This window comes from Sus scrofa, unplaced genomic scaffold (assembly GCF_054392235.1).
Source record: "Sus scrofa isolate SSC_HxYL_T2T_F1_AM1 unplaced genomic scaffold, Sscrofa_HxYL_maternal_Yorkshire_Landrace_v2.0 dam_21, whole genome shotgun sequence".
In the NCBI taxonomy this organism is placed as follows: domain Eukaryota; kingdom Metazoa; phylum Chordata; class Mammalia; order Artiodactyla; family Suidae; genus Sus; species Sus scrofa.
Window position 1 is genome coordinate 50,836 of NW_028146962.1, and position 14,828 is coordinate 65,663.

Below are 14,828 nucleotides of genomic sequence, written 5' to 3' on the forward strand. Positions count from 1 at the left end.
AGCAAAGCTGCCTGCCTGCCGGCTTTGGTGTTCTGCAGAAAGGAAGCCTGGTTGTAGGACCATCTCTTCCACCCAGGCGCCCCCAGGCAGGTGCTGGAAGGAGGTGAGGCCCCGGAGGGAGCCTGGGAAGGGGAGCACTTAGGCAGCAGCCTGCGGCCCCACAGCAGGGCCCCGAGTCAACCCCACGCCCACGCAGGAAACCTCCACTCAAGGAAGCGTGTCAGGCCCTGCAGTGCGGACCGCGGGAGCGGGAGAGGCTGGCAAGCAGAGGACATTTGGTAACTTTCTGTAATTTCTCAATTTTGCAGTTTTCGAAACTAAAACTGCTCTAAAAATAAAGTTTATTAATTAGCTTAAAAATGTTATTAGGAAAGAACACACACAGTAGGTTGGATATGATCAATAACTGATAGCAACAGGGCGTTGTGAACAAGAATACAGTATTATTTTCATAAGGTACTTATGAGTAAAGAACAATGAATAATATACATCTAATTTTTAATATTCCATATACATCAACATATTTTGCTCAAGAGTGTAAACCATATAAAAATCTTGCTTTCCATTTGTACAAATATTGCTTTCACCAGAGCAAAACCTTCTAAGGTTAAAATGTAGCATATAGAGAAGCTCTAAAGCCACTGCCTGCCTGTTTTAAAATGAAGTTCTTGCTGCCAGCAGACCTCTAACGTCAGCAGTTCTCCAGGACGTCTTCACTTCCAAGAGTTTCCGTTATACAGCAAGATTGCTTTGTAGCCAAGTTACCTCAAAGGGGTTTGTTTTAAAAAAAATAAGCAAATGGACCAACAATGCATTTCATCTGCCAGGTAGGGACTCTTGGCACTTATGCTGCCAGTTCAGACAGGAGAGCTGTAACCTGCGAGGGGTACTGTGCACTGACACGTGGAAGAGCAATGGACAGGACTGCTTCAGTTTTCATCCCTGACGCAGTTTATAAAAATACATAGAAAACGTGTTTCCTAAAGCAGGAATCCTCTTGCCGGACTCTTGCTTGTATACATGCCATCCAAGCACTCTCGCAATCGTCCCGCTATTCACCATCTCCCTTTGTGATCCGCTGCTAAGTCGGCTTTCTCCCCGGCCAGTAAAGGCTGCACAGTGGTTAGAGGCAGGGCGCCAGCAGCCAGCATGCTCACTGCCAGTCCAGCTTTAAGAGGACATGGACTTCCTTTCCTTCCGTTCCCCCCCCTGCCAGGGCTTGGGCACCTACTGCGGACCCTCCCCCAGAAGTCCCAGACCCTCGGCGATGGACCCTGGTGCTCTGTGCTTGGTTTAGGTCCTCAGTCCTGCGGTGCCCACATCTGCAGAATCTGCACATCCACACATCTGTGGCTAATTCCCAGTCCCGTGGCTCTTGGCCGGGACTCTACATCAGAATGACTTTAGGAGATTAACAAAGTATAAATCCTAGGTTTCATCGGCCTGAGTGAGACATGGCTGGGCCTCAAGATCTTCAAAAGCTACCCCACCCCAACTCTACCGTATGGCGCAGCTGAGAACCCCATCTCAAGGGCTGGAAGCCCATCGGTGGCATTGGTCAAATGTGGTAAACATTACAGGGAGGCTCTGCGGGTATTTCTAGGCCGTATCCTAAGTGCATATCCACTGCCCATACACACATGAAACAACGTGCATCAAGGTCAGACTGGCACACATAAACCAACAAAGAGCTGTTACTGTTTTTCTCGAATAAGCTGAATTTGTCTATTAGCGGTAACAGACAATAATTCTTTCCCACTGAACTGCCCCAGAGTCAACAGGACCTGCCGCAGATCAAGACGAAGCCAGGTGTGCTTGTTCCTTCTTGAAGACATGTAAAAACAGCTCCCTTCATCAGGACTGTGATCTGGCCTGGCTCTGCGAAAGCGGTGTGCCTTTCTGAGAGAGATGTCTGCTTCACTTAAATCCCTTTCAACAAAAATTTCAGGTTCAAATTTTCATTCTCTTGCAGTCTTTCTAAACTGTTTGCTTTTGTAGAAAAATGAGTTTTCCTAAAAATATACCTTACAAAGTTCAGTGCTCAGAAAAGTTACAAAAATAGACTTACATGTAAAAATGCTGTCTGCGTGTGTCTGCAATAGTACCAAAAGATGTGTCCCTGCTATTGCTGGTGTGACGGGTGACAGAGGCAAGGGTTTCTATTCAGAAAGGTTCTACGGCCCCAGCAAGGAAGTAAGCAGGTCAGGGTGTAATGTGCTCATCACAAGAGAGAAATGCAGAACAGACCAAGTTCCAGCGAGCAGCTCTCCCTCTGGGGCCGGAAACGGAATGTTCTAGCTGGCTTCTTAGAAAATGAAACTGTCTGGGGCTTCATCAAGGCTCAGATTTTCAGGATGAGCTGGCTTCTGTGACAAGGCAGCCGAGGCTCCTAGCGGCCACGTCCAGGCATAAAGCCTGGGCTGCTTCTGGTCCTGCCTCGCGACTCTTTCACAGGTCTCTCTGACTCTGCCCTGACCTGGGAGCATGGTGTAGACGCAGAGGCCAGCACAACTGAAGTGACCTTCAGGGAAGGGGTTCGACTCTGGCTTCCCACGTGGGGAAGCCCCGGGATTCCAGTTCCATTGGTCCTGTTATGCCCACCGGGGACCCCAATGGGCAGCGAGGGTGAGGGCCTCGAGTCACTGTAACTCCACAGCCTCACGCCCCAGGCGCACAGCCCCGGCCTGCGCTGGGTGCACCAGGGGCCCAGGGCCAGCGGACCCTGCCAGCACTTCCTCGGCACCAGCTGCCTCCCAAAATGGAGCTCAGCAGGGTCACTGGGGGTGCTCAGAAAGTCCCTGGGCCCAGGCAGCACCTGAGACAAATTCCATCACTCCCACTCCCCAGAGCAGCCGGCCTGGGAACCGCTGCCTTCGTACTTTGTGATCCATGGCTCACACGTATCTGCACTTTTGGCAGAGGAGGGGCTAAAGCTCAAAATTAAGAAATACCTAAGCATTTGGAAGATTCATCTCGGTCCTCTCGAGGTGACAGAGCTACTTTTCATAGAGCTTGATGATGACAGGGACCCTTAAGGAGTCTGTGAGAAGATTATATAAGGCCCATGGCACAGCGGACCCTTGAATGACTCAGGGGTTGGGGTGCTGTCCCGCCAACCTATAACCTTGCCATTGGCCCGCTTGAGCCACTGGGTTTTTTTAATCCACAGACTCAACTAAGTGGGGTCGTGTAGTGCCATCCTGTTCACTATTGAAAAAAAAATCCACCCACACCATTCAAACCTGTGTTGCTCAAGGGTCAGCTGTAAATGTTAGCTTCTAACTCTTACCATCCCCTGATCTGTCTCCAAAGGCCAGACATGGAGCTGGCCTTCCAGGACCTGGCCAAGGAAGAAACAGTGGACTGGCTCTCCGTGGGGCCTCAGGGCCTGGTGTCAGCTAGGAGAACCAAAGTGACAAGTGGCAGCTTTGGGATCGGGCCAGAGCCACGACGTAGGAATCCCGCAGCCCTAGGAGCCCCACTCCTGACCGCCAGGGACCTCTGGCCCTGAACCTCCCTGGACAGAGAAAGAACATTTGGGAAACTCAATCCTAAGAGAATTTAGCAGTTAGATTTCATGCAGGAAGCTTGAAATACAAAGAAAAAAAAAGCTTGACTAGCTCTTGCTCTTTTATTACATTATAGTAAAATATCTCAAATTACAAAAATGCTAGGATTTTCCTGCTGGGTCAGCATGTCACTGACCTCCCAAGCTCTGGGGCTTGAGGACACAACAAGTGACAGTAGAATGCGAATCATTCTCTCTCTCTGTGCTGGTAACTATCTCGCTGGCGGGCTTTCCTTCTGAGGAGAGTAAATAACAAACGTGGTTTGGTGAAAAGGGCATCAAATTTCAGATTCTTAGGAATGTTAGTTAACCTTCCAGGAATCACCTTGTAGTCCCCCGGGGGAGGGACGTGAGGGGGCTTGCTTCCCCAGGGGTTCCTTCGGCTGCTGCTTTTGAGGTTGGGCTCCCTGGCTGGGGGGAGGGCTCTTTCTGCACCACCCCCCGCCCCGTCGGGGGCCTCCTGCCCGACCCCCCAGGGCTCCTCCAAGACCAGATGCCCCACTCCCTCCTCTGTGCTACAACACGCTGGGCTGAAGCGGCTTCTGTGGCATCTGTCGTATCCTGTTAGCCAATTTTCTTCGCTAAATTGTAATTTTTGTGGAGACAGGGATTGTTTTATTTTTCTATCTTTAGCACCTCTGCCGGGCTGGAAAGGTGTTGAAGGGGGTTCAAAACAGGATATGATGGAACTGAGTCGGATATAGGTTATATTTCCTCTGAGACCAAATGAAATACTTTGGTAACAAAACCATGGGGCCCTGATCCATCTGAGTGAATAAATAACTTACAAGCTAGAGGAAAATTGTGTGTCTGTGTGTTGTGTGTGGGTGAACACAGTCACAGCATGAAAAGAACTGTCTGAAACCCCTCTTCCGTGTGGAGGGGGAGCCAGCTGGGGCACTTACAACCCAGTCTACAAAGAACCGAGGTGCCGATCGGGTGCAGGGACACAGGAGAGAAGCGAGTCCAAGTTCTAAGCAGAGGGAGGGAGTTATTTGAAGGGGATTTTTTTTTTTTTCTTCTCACGTACCTGTAGATGTTGTGACGGCATTGTCATCACTTTCAAAATCAAATTTCATATTCCCCACAAGGCACAAGGCTGTCCTTATTTCACCTGCTAGCTGCGGTGAGGGCTGCCCCAGGGCCTGGGCCCTTCGACTCAACTCACGAAGGAAAGGAAGGGCTTTGGGGCAGCTTCCCAGTGAGGCACAGAGTGCGCTTTGAGTAAAAACCCTTAAAGTAAAGTAAAAAGAAAGTTATCTTCCGTGAGTAGCCTAAACCGATTGTTTCGGACGGAAGGCCAACAGCGTTTCAAGAGCAGCTTCCGTTTCGCAGTCTCCCAGTGGGCCCGCCCTACCCCCAAACGACTTGATGCATTTTCTCCGACTCCAATTTGGGGGAACTTTCCCTTTTGCACTGTTGTTCCATCTCCGTTAAAGGCTGCTGGTATGCATGCTGATGAGTCGGCTATGAGCAGATACTGGCTAATGTTCTGATGTCCCATCTCCCCTTGCTGGAAACCACACTGAATCTCAAAACAACGGAATGGAAAATAAACAAGTAAATCCAACACATATAATCAGAAAACACTGGTCACTCAATGGAGGGTAAGTACCGTGGAGATATTTGGATAAAAGTAAGTCTGAGGAGGAATTCTACCCTCCTTTTCTCCCCTGCCCAGGAAGGGTTCAAAGTGGCTTATCCTCTTGCACCTGACATGATTTGACAGAGTACCAATCGGGCCTGCCTGGGACACGGAGAACTAGCTGGTTTTCAACTGCCTTGCAGTGGAAGAGCCTCCGAGCAGAGCCAGTGGAATCAAGTGTTAGTGGAAGGCTGGCCCGGGCTGGTCCCGTATCTGGGTGGACTCTGCGGCCCAAGTGCTACAAGTGAGCTTCTTCCTCGTTGGAAAAGCCCGTTAAAAGCAAAATCAATGACGACTAAACACCCCAAAGGTCCCCAAGTGATAAAATTCCTTAAACATACTTAGTTTTTTGCAAACATATCTTGAAAAGTGATCTTCACCCAAACGGACAACATCCCTTTCCGGAAGCCTTCCGTGGAAGCCTCACAGTCTGAAGACAAAGGAATGTCCCTGCAACTTCCAAGGACGCATCTGCCACAGGGCACTTCTCAGCTGGAAGTCGGGCTGGTCAGGGCAGAGATGGCCAAGCCAGTCCAAGGTCCGAGCGTTAACGTGGGCTGTCAGGACTATGTAGCTGCCGTAGCGTGGTCCCGGGGGCTGAAGGGCCTGGCAGTTTTGGGCCAATGCCATCCTCAGAGGTCATGCCCCAGTAAGGTCACTGCTGGCTGGTGCCGCCCTTAGGTACTCTGCGTTTTCGGCGGCGGGACCCTTACAGATGCCGTTTGATTTGGCTTCCTTGGGGAAGAAGGCCTGCTGGTAGTCTGGGTTGTCCAGATTAATCTGGTGGCTGCCTGTCTGTGCCCAGAAGGCAGGGCCGTCCAGTCCTCCGTTGATGCAGGCGGGGCGGGGGGTGTTGAGATACTCAGGGTTGCCCACGGCATTGCTGTGGGAGTTCTGGTAGTGGGGGTCCCGGCCAGGAGCTGCACTGAGAGGCTGATTGTGGTAGACAGGGTTCTGGACGGAGCCCGCGGGCCTCTTGGGAACAGACTGGTTTACATATTCTGGAAGCGAAAAGAAATCACAGGTCATCAGTACAACCTCCTCCCAAGCAGTTCCCTGGCTCCTGCTGAGCCCCCTGCAGATCTTCAGTGAGCCCCGGGTGACAGAGGGAGACGACTCGCTTGCTGAAATAAATCATGTTCTTTCCTGTACTTCTTAAGGCAATGGGCACCGTTATCTTTTGCCAATTCAAGTTCTCAGAGTTCAGCCTCCCTGAGATACGCGTGGGTACAGGCTGGGACGGCCCGGGGATGAAGCCTGGATTAGGGACGTATATGCTTCACAGGCTAAGAATGGACTCAGGAGGAAGAGTGGGATCAGAGCTGTCACACGTGCACACACACACACTCACTCACACATGTATATCTTTTCTGGTTGCTTCACATTCTAGGAAATCTGCAGATTCATCCGAAAAGCCACCTGCACGTGACATGAGCCACCGGAGCCCCGAGTGCAAAAGCTCGGTCGTTTCCTACCCACCTTCCCTCCTCCCTTCGTCGTGTCTGCACTCTTGCCAAAGGCCCCCCTCTGGACCAAGGGGAGGGAGGGAGGCAGCCTGGGTACTGGCGATGGAGCCAAGGGGCACGCCTGCTTCTAGACTGAGGCACTCACCGGGTGCTGGGAGAAAAGTGTCGTCTAGGCTGTCCTCGGTCAGGGCGCCAGTGGGGTCGGAGCTGTACCGCTGCAGGAAGCTGTCTTCCTTGAGGGGATAACTCTGCTGGGGAGGCCATGAGGCAAAGGTTACTCCCATCGCCGGGGAAAAAGATCGCCCGAGAGCTTGTTAGGACGCAGATGCTGCTCCCACAGTCTGGGAGAGGACCCGAGACTCTGCATTTCCAGCCACATCACCCCCAGGTGGCACCCACGCAGCCAGCCCACAGAACCCAGGGCACGTGGCGCTGCCCTGGTCAGGGCTGTCTAGCGGGGCTGCCTGCAATGCAGGAATGTTCTATGACCCACGCTACTAACCACGTGTGGGAGGAACCAAATTTTAAATCTTACTTAACTTTAACCAAAATTTCAACTGAAGCAGCCATGTGCGGCTGGAGGCTTCTGTGTTGGCAGGTGTGGGCCTGCTCAAGGCTCTGCCCAGCCCGTGTCGACGTCACCGGTAAGGTGGCCTCAAACCCAGCTGGACAGGTCCCTCCCCAAGATCCCGTCAGGAGGTCTCGGGTGCTGGCCCGACAGTTTGCTTTTCTGACAAACCCCCGGGACACTGATGGTGCCGGTCCGAGAACCACATTCCAAACTGCACTTCAATAAGTGGCGGCTAACTGCTGGCCTTAGGGTAGGGGTCACGGGACGAGAGGATCCAGGAAGGAAAATGGTGATTATGTGGGTGGAGGCGGGCATTTTTCACGTCTAATAGAACCACGGTACAGAGCTATTATTTACTTCTAGCTTAGAGGTGGTGATACCTACCCCGTTTCTGTCAACGCAAGCCACAGCGGGGGTGCTGCTGGTGGCGCTCTGAAAAAGAAGCACAGCTGTTTAGGGTGCACATGCTCCCCCCCACCCCGCCCACGGAAGCAGGAGGGGGCCCAGGGTCCATTTAAAGGGGCTGGATTTCATCTTGACTATTATTAGCTTTAGGTCTAGTTCTGACGTGACTCATTCCTTAGTGGGCCTAAGAAGACCAGGAGCCCGTCGTTACAATGCCATAGGTAACCGAGGCACCTCAGCGACCCATTTGGATGCCGGTTTCCCCAGGTGTGTAAAAGGCACTTCTTGGTCTCTCTGTGAGTTCCCCTAGATGGATCATTTTCCCTAAAACACGGCCTGTTGAGAGGAAGACTCTGGTACCAGAGAGCTGAGCAGCGGCGTCCGGGAGGTGGCGGGGCTGTGGAAGAAGCCCTGCTGGGGGACGAGGTACTCGTCGGCGTCCACCACATCCTCCATGTCCTCCTCGTCCATCAGGGCGCGGTAGAAGTTGGAGTCCGTAGGGCTTGGCAAGTGCATTCGCTCGTCTCCCTGGACAGGGGTTTGGAGCCCATGAGAAAGGCCACAGGCCTGCCGCCCCCACCCCATTGAGGTGACTCCCTGGGCGATAGTTCAGCCCTGACACCCGCCCAGGTCCTGTCCTCCCTTCTCCCCACATGGACTTAGACATGAAGCTTCCCTGACACCTAAAAGCCCCAAAGGGAAGGAAGGCAGCGCCCAGGAGGAGAGGGGAGGGGCTGAAGCACGTTCAGGGCGAGGGCCATGGGGCTGCGACACAGAACAAGCCACACACGCGTGGACTCTGTCCCCATTCCTGGCGCAGAGCCCCCAAACCCTTGGGATGTCCCAGGCGCAGAGAGCAGAAAGCCGCTTCCGAATGAGGAGACTTTCAGAAGCTCCTCAAGGTGGGGCCAGCGGGGGGCGCTGCCACGTGAGGACAGGGTCAGAGCTCCCAGGCCCAGCCGACCTCCTGGAGCAAGGATGGATCCATGGCCAGAGGGCCAATCAGGCCCTGGAACGAAGCCCCATAGAGACCCGACTGGGTGGGGCTCAGAGAGCGTCCAGGGTGGTGACCTCATGGAGATCTGGGGAGAGCCGGGCACCCGGGGCCCCACACCCGCCTGTGCCTCGCTTCTGTCCGGCTCTTCTTTTTCTAACAAGCCAGCGATCTAGTGAGGAATGTCTTTCTCCAAGTCCCGAGAGCCGCTCCAGCAAAAAACCAGTGGAAGCTGAGGAGGGGTCAGTCAGAAGCACAGACAACCCTGGGACTGGCCTCAGAGGGGGGCGCAGGGAAGCAGCCCTGGGGGACTCTGAGAGCTGTCCTGTCTCCGGGTGGGGCAGCAGATTGAGCCAAACTACAGGCCACCCCGCTGCTGTCAGAAAGCTGCCTGCTTGGTGGTCTGGGGACCCTCCCCCCACCACACAGCAGGACCTTCAGGTGCTGAGCAGGAATTCTGCAGATATCGTTTCACTGAATTGTTAAAACTGCCCTGTGACCTTGGTTCAACCTAACGTGGCCAGTGGAGAATCCAAGATCAGAGCCAGGTATGCTCGGCACCAAAGCCTGTTTCTCCAAGACCAAGATAAGACCTCGGCCGGCAGGACCACAGAGACGACGGGGCCAGGTGCAGGTGCTCAGGCGGGTGGCAGTGACGCGGGGGCCACCTGGAGCATCACAAAGCCCACAACTCAGCCCTGCTCTGAGGTACTCAGGGTCATGGTGTGGCCGGGGAGAGGGAGGGGCAGTCGGGCTGTGTCCCCATGGATGCAGCACAGCAGCATCGGCTGCTAATTAGAGGGTTTTCCCAGGGGCAGGCGGATGTGATCCGGTACCTGGATGACAAGGTAGCGCTGGGGGTCTCGGGCCATTTTGGAGAATTCGATGATCAGCTCACGGAACTTTGGGCGACTATCAGCATCTATCATCCAGCCTGGGGACGGAAGGAGGCAGTCAGTGCAACGAGAAGGAAGCGGTGAAGATGGAAAGCTTTTGAGGAGCGGTTCTCTCGGACACATAAATGAGCAAGAAACCTAATCTCTGCGACAGGGTCTCGGCCTTGGCAAACCCGCACTGGTGACTCTGTAAAGACCAGGATAACATCACACAGCCGAGTCAGAACGGCAACGACACTCTGATTTCCCGCACCGCCCCTTCCGAGGGCCAGCATTCTGGGGTCTTCACCCCAAGGGAGCCAAGGCCGTCTGGCACGCACGGCTGCTTGTGAGCGGCTCTGACCGCAGGCCGCCGAGGCATCCAGACTCAGCCAGGTCCACGTTCACCCTCACTGATATGCACTCAGCAGGCTCGGAAGCGCTGGAAACCAGATCCAGTTTAGGGACTTTCCTTCAGAACCTGGGGTTGGGAGCTCGAGCTCCTCCTGTGGGCGGGCACCTCTCACGCAGCGGGGGCACTTGGTTCACAGCCATCTACTCGCGCTGAACGCGCTGGGGGAAACACTATCGCCTGGAAATCTGCATGACTCCCGCATGCTGCTCTTGTCCCAGCAGCAGGATGGCGAACTATTTTAGGCCAGACCTCTGTGTGACCTTAGACAAATCACGCAACTTCCTCCGCCCCAAGCAAGGGAGTTAAAACTGATTAAGTCTGCAGTTCAACATTCAGAAAGGCTTCGTACTTACAGGAACCTGGCCCCACCACATTCCCTGTGCTACCCTCCTGTGCTCATGCTCTTCACACAGGTAAGGTGTTGCCGCAGACAGGGGCCCTGGCCGCTGCCAGAGCCCCGTGAGCCAGCCAGGTGCCTCTGGGTGTGTGTGCGGGGGTGTCTGCGGATGAGCCTGCCTTGCAGACTTCGGAGCCGCCTGCAGGGAGAGGCAGGTCTGGGGGTGGGGCTTCGGGAGCCGTGCCAGGCCGGGTGGAGCGGGGGGTCGGGGGTGGCCACTCACACTTGACCATGATCATGTAGACATCAATGGTGCAGATGGGGGGCTGCGGGAGGCGCTCTCCCTTCTCCAGGACGGTCGAGATCTCACTCGCGGGGATCCCGTCATAAGGCTTGGACCCAAAGGTCATCAGCTCCCAAACGGTGACTCCTGAGGGGAAGAAGGGGTTGCTTGAGGGTCAGTAATAACCACGGCACCTCGTCTGGAGCCATCGCTTTGACATACTGTTTGTGGCGTCTAAAACTCAGGTTTCTGTGGCCTTGGAAGCCTCAGTTCACCTCTGTAAAGTGGGACGATGACAGCACGTGTCTCAGAGGATGGTTCTGCGGACCAAACGAGATAGCAGCACTGACTCACGTTCAGACGACGTAAGGCAAAAAAGCGAGCGGCCAACAAACAGTAAGAGCAGCAGGGGCACCACCAGCACTCTGGAGTGGAAGGGCTGGCGTCTGTGGAGCAGGAGTTATGCACCCAGACCTCGGCCCCAAGTGGCTCACCAATAGGGTTGTGAGCTGTGTTCTCAAAGAACAAAGAAACTGGAGAGAGGAGTTCTCGTCGTGGTACAGTGGAAGCGAAGAGTCATGAGGTTGAGGGTTCGATCCCTGGCCTCGCTCAGTGGGTTAAGGATCCGGTGTTGCCCTGAGCTGTGGTGTAGGTCGCAGACTCGGCTCGGATCTGGCGTGGCTGTGGCTATGGCTGTGGTGCAGGCCAGCAGTTGTAGCTCCGATTGGACTCCTAGCCTGGGAACCTCCATATGTCACAGGTGCGGCCCTAAAAAGACAAAAGGCAAAAAAAAAAAAAAAAAAAAAAAGAGAGACTGGAGAGAAACCCCCTGTGTTCCTTTTGATAAGTACAAAAGTCCCACACTTTCTATTTCACCATCAAGCAATCATCATGACTGAAAAATCAAAGCAGGAGTAATTTGAGAACTGGGTGATTTTCACACCACCCCCAAGTTCAGATGGTCCTTCTATCTCTGTGCCGCCTCCATGGAATTCTCTGCTCCGGAAACACACTAAGGCAGTGGGGAGGGCGGCCCCACCTGCACAGCAAGGTGCCATGGGTGCCACTTGCGAGGACCACAGTGGGTCCCCAAACTACACAGGAAGGGCCCAGACACAGGGGCCAGGGGCTTCCTGATGCCCAGCTGGTCTAATGACCCCTCCTCTCCGGAGCCTCTAAACGGGTATTATCACAGGCCGGCATGGGTTTTCCAAAACCAGGTGGCCGGAGTTAACCTCAGAAGGCAAAGCTGCAAAGGAAGCAAAGCAGTCCGGGGACAAGAAATCAATTTCCTTCCCACCACAGCGTCCGTATGGACTCAAGGAAACAGCTCGTTTCCAAGCTTTATAAAGTCCATCAGTTCTCCTCTCACTAGGTTTAACCACCGCAATCAAACATGCACAGTGGATTCCCACAGGAAGGCAGGCTTTCCAGGCTTGTGAACAGGTGGTGAAAGAGGGCAACATGTGCGCCTGGCTGTGGGTTCGAGCAGCGCAGGAAGGTGCTAAGAATTCCCTCGTCTCAACTCTGGAAACTAGAGAGTGGAGTAACAGAATGTGTTTCTTAGACTGAAAGTTCAGGTTCATGTGTGAGAACTCCAGGGACCAGCAGGTTATTATCACTGACAACACTGTTTCCATGGAGATGAAAGCCCAGGGCCCCCTGGTGACGCTGCCTTCCGGGCTTGGCTGTCACCATCCAAAGGGATTAAGTCACGGAGCTTGAGAGTTTCATTTCTTGGGTAACGTGGCCCATGTGGGCTGGGAGTGGGCACACAAGCCCGAGGAGAGGCAGCTGGGCAGCCGGGAAAGGCAGGGGCCAGCCGCTCACGACCCTTCCCACCCCATCTAGGGGTCAGGTTTTGTCGGAACATATCTGGAAAACCGAAGAAGGACGTTGAGCAGAGAAGTGAAAGTCTGCTGTTTTTAACTACGAAACACACTCTCCTGGAGAACTGGTTGGCATGTGCAAAACAAGCCCGGGAGGAGCCCCTGCTCGGGGTCCCTGAGGGAGGGTGGCTCGGGCTCTGTGGTGACAATGACGATGGCTCTGGGCCGTACCAGCAGTGGGAAAAGCAGCACTCCTCTCCATCCCTCCAGGGAAGCAGATATTTCTTGAAAATGACTGAAAATAACAAGGTGACAGAATAGCCCTTATCTACTCCAGGCACTGAGGGCAGCTCAGCTCGCAGGAACCTACGAAAACTCATGTATTCAGGAGTTCCCTGGTGGCGTAATGGTTAAGGACTTAGTGTTGTCACTACTGTGGCGTGGGTTCGACCCCTGACTGGGGAAGGCACTCCTGCATGCTCTGGGTGCAGCCGAATTCACTTCCTCATTCATAGAGACCTCTGTCCTAAGACCACCACTCGCTCCCTGAAAGCACAGCCATGGAGCCGGCGCCTCGTGAAACCTCACTCCTCCACTGGGAAATTCTTCCCAGAAAACCTGACTTGTCACCACCCTTGGTTCACTTCAAGTTCATGGCCAGAGGTCTGGCTGAGTTAGATTTTTCGGGCACAGGCTTTTCCCAGGTTCAAGTTCTTTCTGTGCTGACAGCCGACTGCTGGGTACGGACTTAGATTCAATTTCCTTCCTCGTGTTTTCCGGTATAACAGAAAATTATGCGATTTTGCAATCCTTAGTCACGTCCAGGACGACGGCACGTACAATGTAAACCCCACAGCACCGGCCAGCAGGGCACCCTCGGGTGACTCACCGTAGCTCCAGACGTCACTCTGGTGGGTGTATACACGGTGCAGGATTGACTCTAGAGCCAGCCACTTGATGGGCACCTGGGGACCACGAAAGAATGAGACAGCAACTAGCTTCCCTCCCCGAGAACTGAATGGCTCCCGGACAAAGGTGAGAAGCAACCCCCACCCCCTGACCCCAACCAGCCCCCAGGCCCAGTGGGAGGAGGTGTGAGCCTAGCAGAGAACAGGGCCTCTGCTGAGCCCCAGAGCTCCGAGCCCTGGGTCTGCGGGTTGTTCTGTTGGTCATGTCTGTGTGTGTGGGTGTCTATGGGACCGGCCGCCTGGAGCCACATAGGCTGGAGTAAAACTTGCGGGGGGCCCAGCTGATCCAGAGTGTTCTGGAGGGCGTAGCAGGAAGCCCCCCGGAGGACCCCAGGGCTGTCTGAGAGGAAGAGGCCGACTCCAGCCCTGCTAGCACCCTCGGGAGCTCCTGGACAACATGGGGTGCTTTCTGTGCTATTTCCCAGCTGTTCTTCTGATGGGCATTTCCCTGGAACAGGCGGCTGAAACCTAACCTCAACAAATGACTAGCATCTGTGCTACCTCTGGCTTCAGGATGTGTCAGGAACATCTGTACTCGCTTTCCCTGCAAATCCTGCTGCCTGACTACACTGCGAGGGGGCAGCTGGGACCTCACCCAGGGCAGCCCCTACGTCAGGTGGTCTGCGGGCAGAGAACGCAGCCCTTCCCTGAGCCAGCCCCTCACTTTGCCTCCTTCCGCGTGGTACTCTTTCTCCTCGGCGCCCAGCAGCTTGGCCAGCCCGAAGTCAGTGATCTTGACATGCTGCGGTGTCTTCACCAGCACATTCCTGGCCGCCAGGTCTCGGTGCACCAAGCGCCGGTCTTCCAGATAGTTCATGCCCTGAAACACGGGGCCGCGCAGTGAGGGTTGAGGGACTAGTGGCTCGTGGAGAGCAGAGCGGGGACCAGGCGAGGGCAGAGGGTGGGCGTGTCATGCCCCAGCGCAGGGCTTGGTGTCATCTAGGCAACAGCCTCTACGGTCCGATCAGGGACTGCCCTCAAGGGACACAGTCACCTACAACTAGAAACATTAGCAACCATCTGTCCACTCCATGGATGAAACGGTGAGGAGATGAAGACGTAATGAGCTGCTGACTTATTAACTTACCCCCATCCAGGTAATCAAGTAGCAAACACAGGTTAACCAAGTAGAGGAAGCCAGTGACAGAGCAGGAGACCTGCTGGCAGGTTGGGATGCGGCTGGACCCTGCCCAGGAGGGCCTGCCGCCACCTGCCTGGCCTCTCCTCCCTGCGTCAACGCCTCTGGGGCGCCCACTGCCTCCCCCCGGATGCGTGGCTTGGAGCCCACTCTCCTCGCCGTGCTGGGCAACCTTACGTGATTCACCACCACGGAGGCTTTCTGCCCTGTTCCCCCCACCCCTTTTAAACTGAAATCACGTGGATATTGAATCTGCTTTTACAAGATGCCCCCCCACCCCCCCGCCGCCACCCCTGGCTGCCTCCGTAATTCTGCTGTCATCACCACCAAGGCT

General features: G+C 54.5%; 1 pseudogene across 1 annotated transcript in view; it reads right to left on the bottom strand.

Annotated features, from left to right (window-relative positions):
• Positions 1–324: 324 nt before the first annotated feature.
• Positions 325–14,828, bottom strand: part of LOC146394321 (epidermal growth factor receptor-like) — a 61,121-nt pseudogene continuing 46,617 nt past the window's right edge. Inside the window, exons 20-27 of the transcript XR_014836248.1 lie at positions 14,021–14,176; positions 13,278–13,353; positions 10,560–10,706; positions 9,486–9,583; positions 8,016–8,183; positions 7,635–7,682; positions 6,825–6,930; positions 325–6,214 (exon numbers count right to left, since the gene is read on the bottom strand). The product of XR_014836248.1 is annotated as an epidermal growth factor receptor-like (transcript). The remainder of the gene's footprint in view (positions 6,215–6,824; positions 6,931–7,634; positions 7,683–8,015; positions 8,184–9,485; positions 9,584–10,559; positions 10,707–13,277; positions 13,354–14,020; positions 14,177–14,828) is intronic.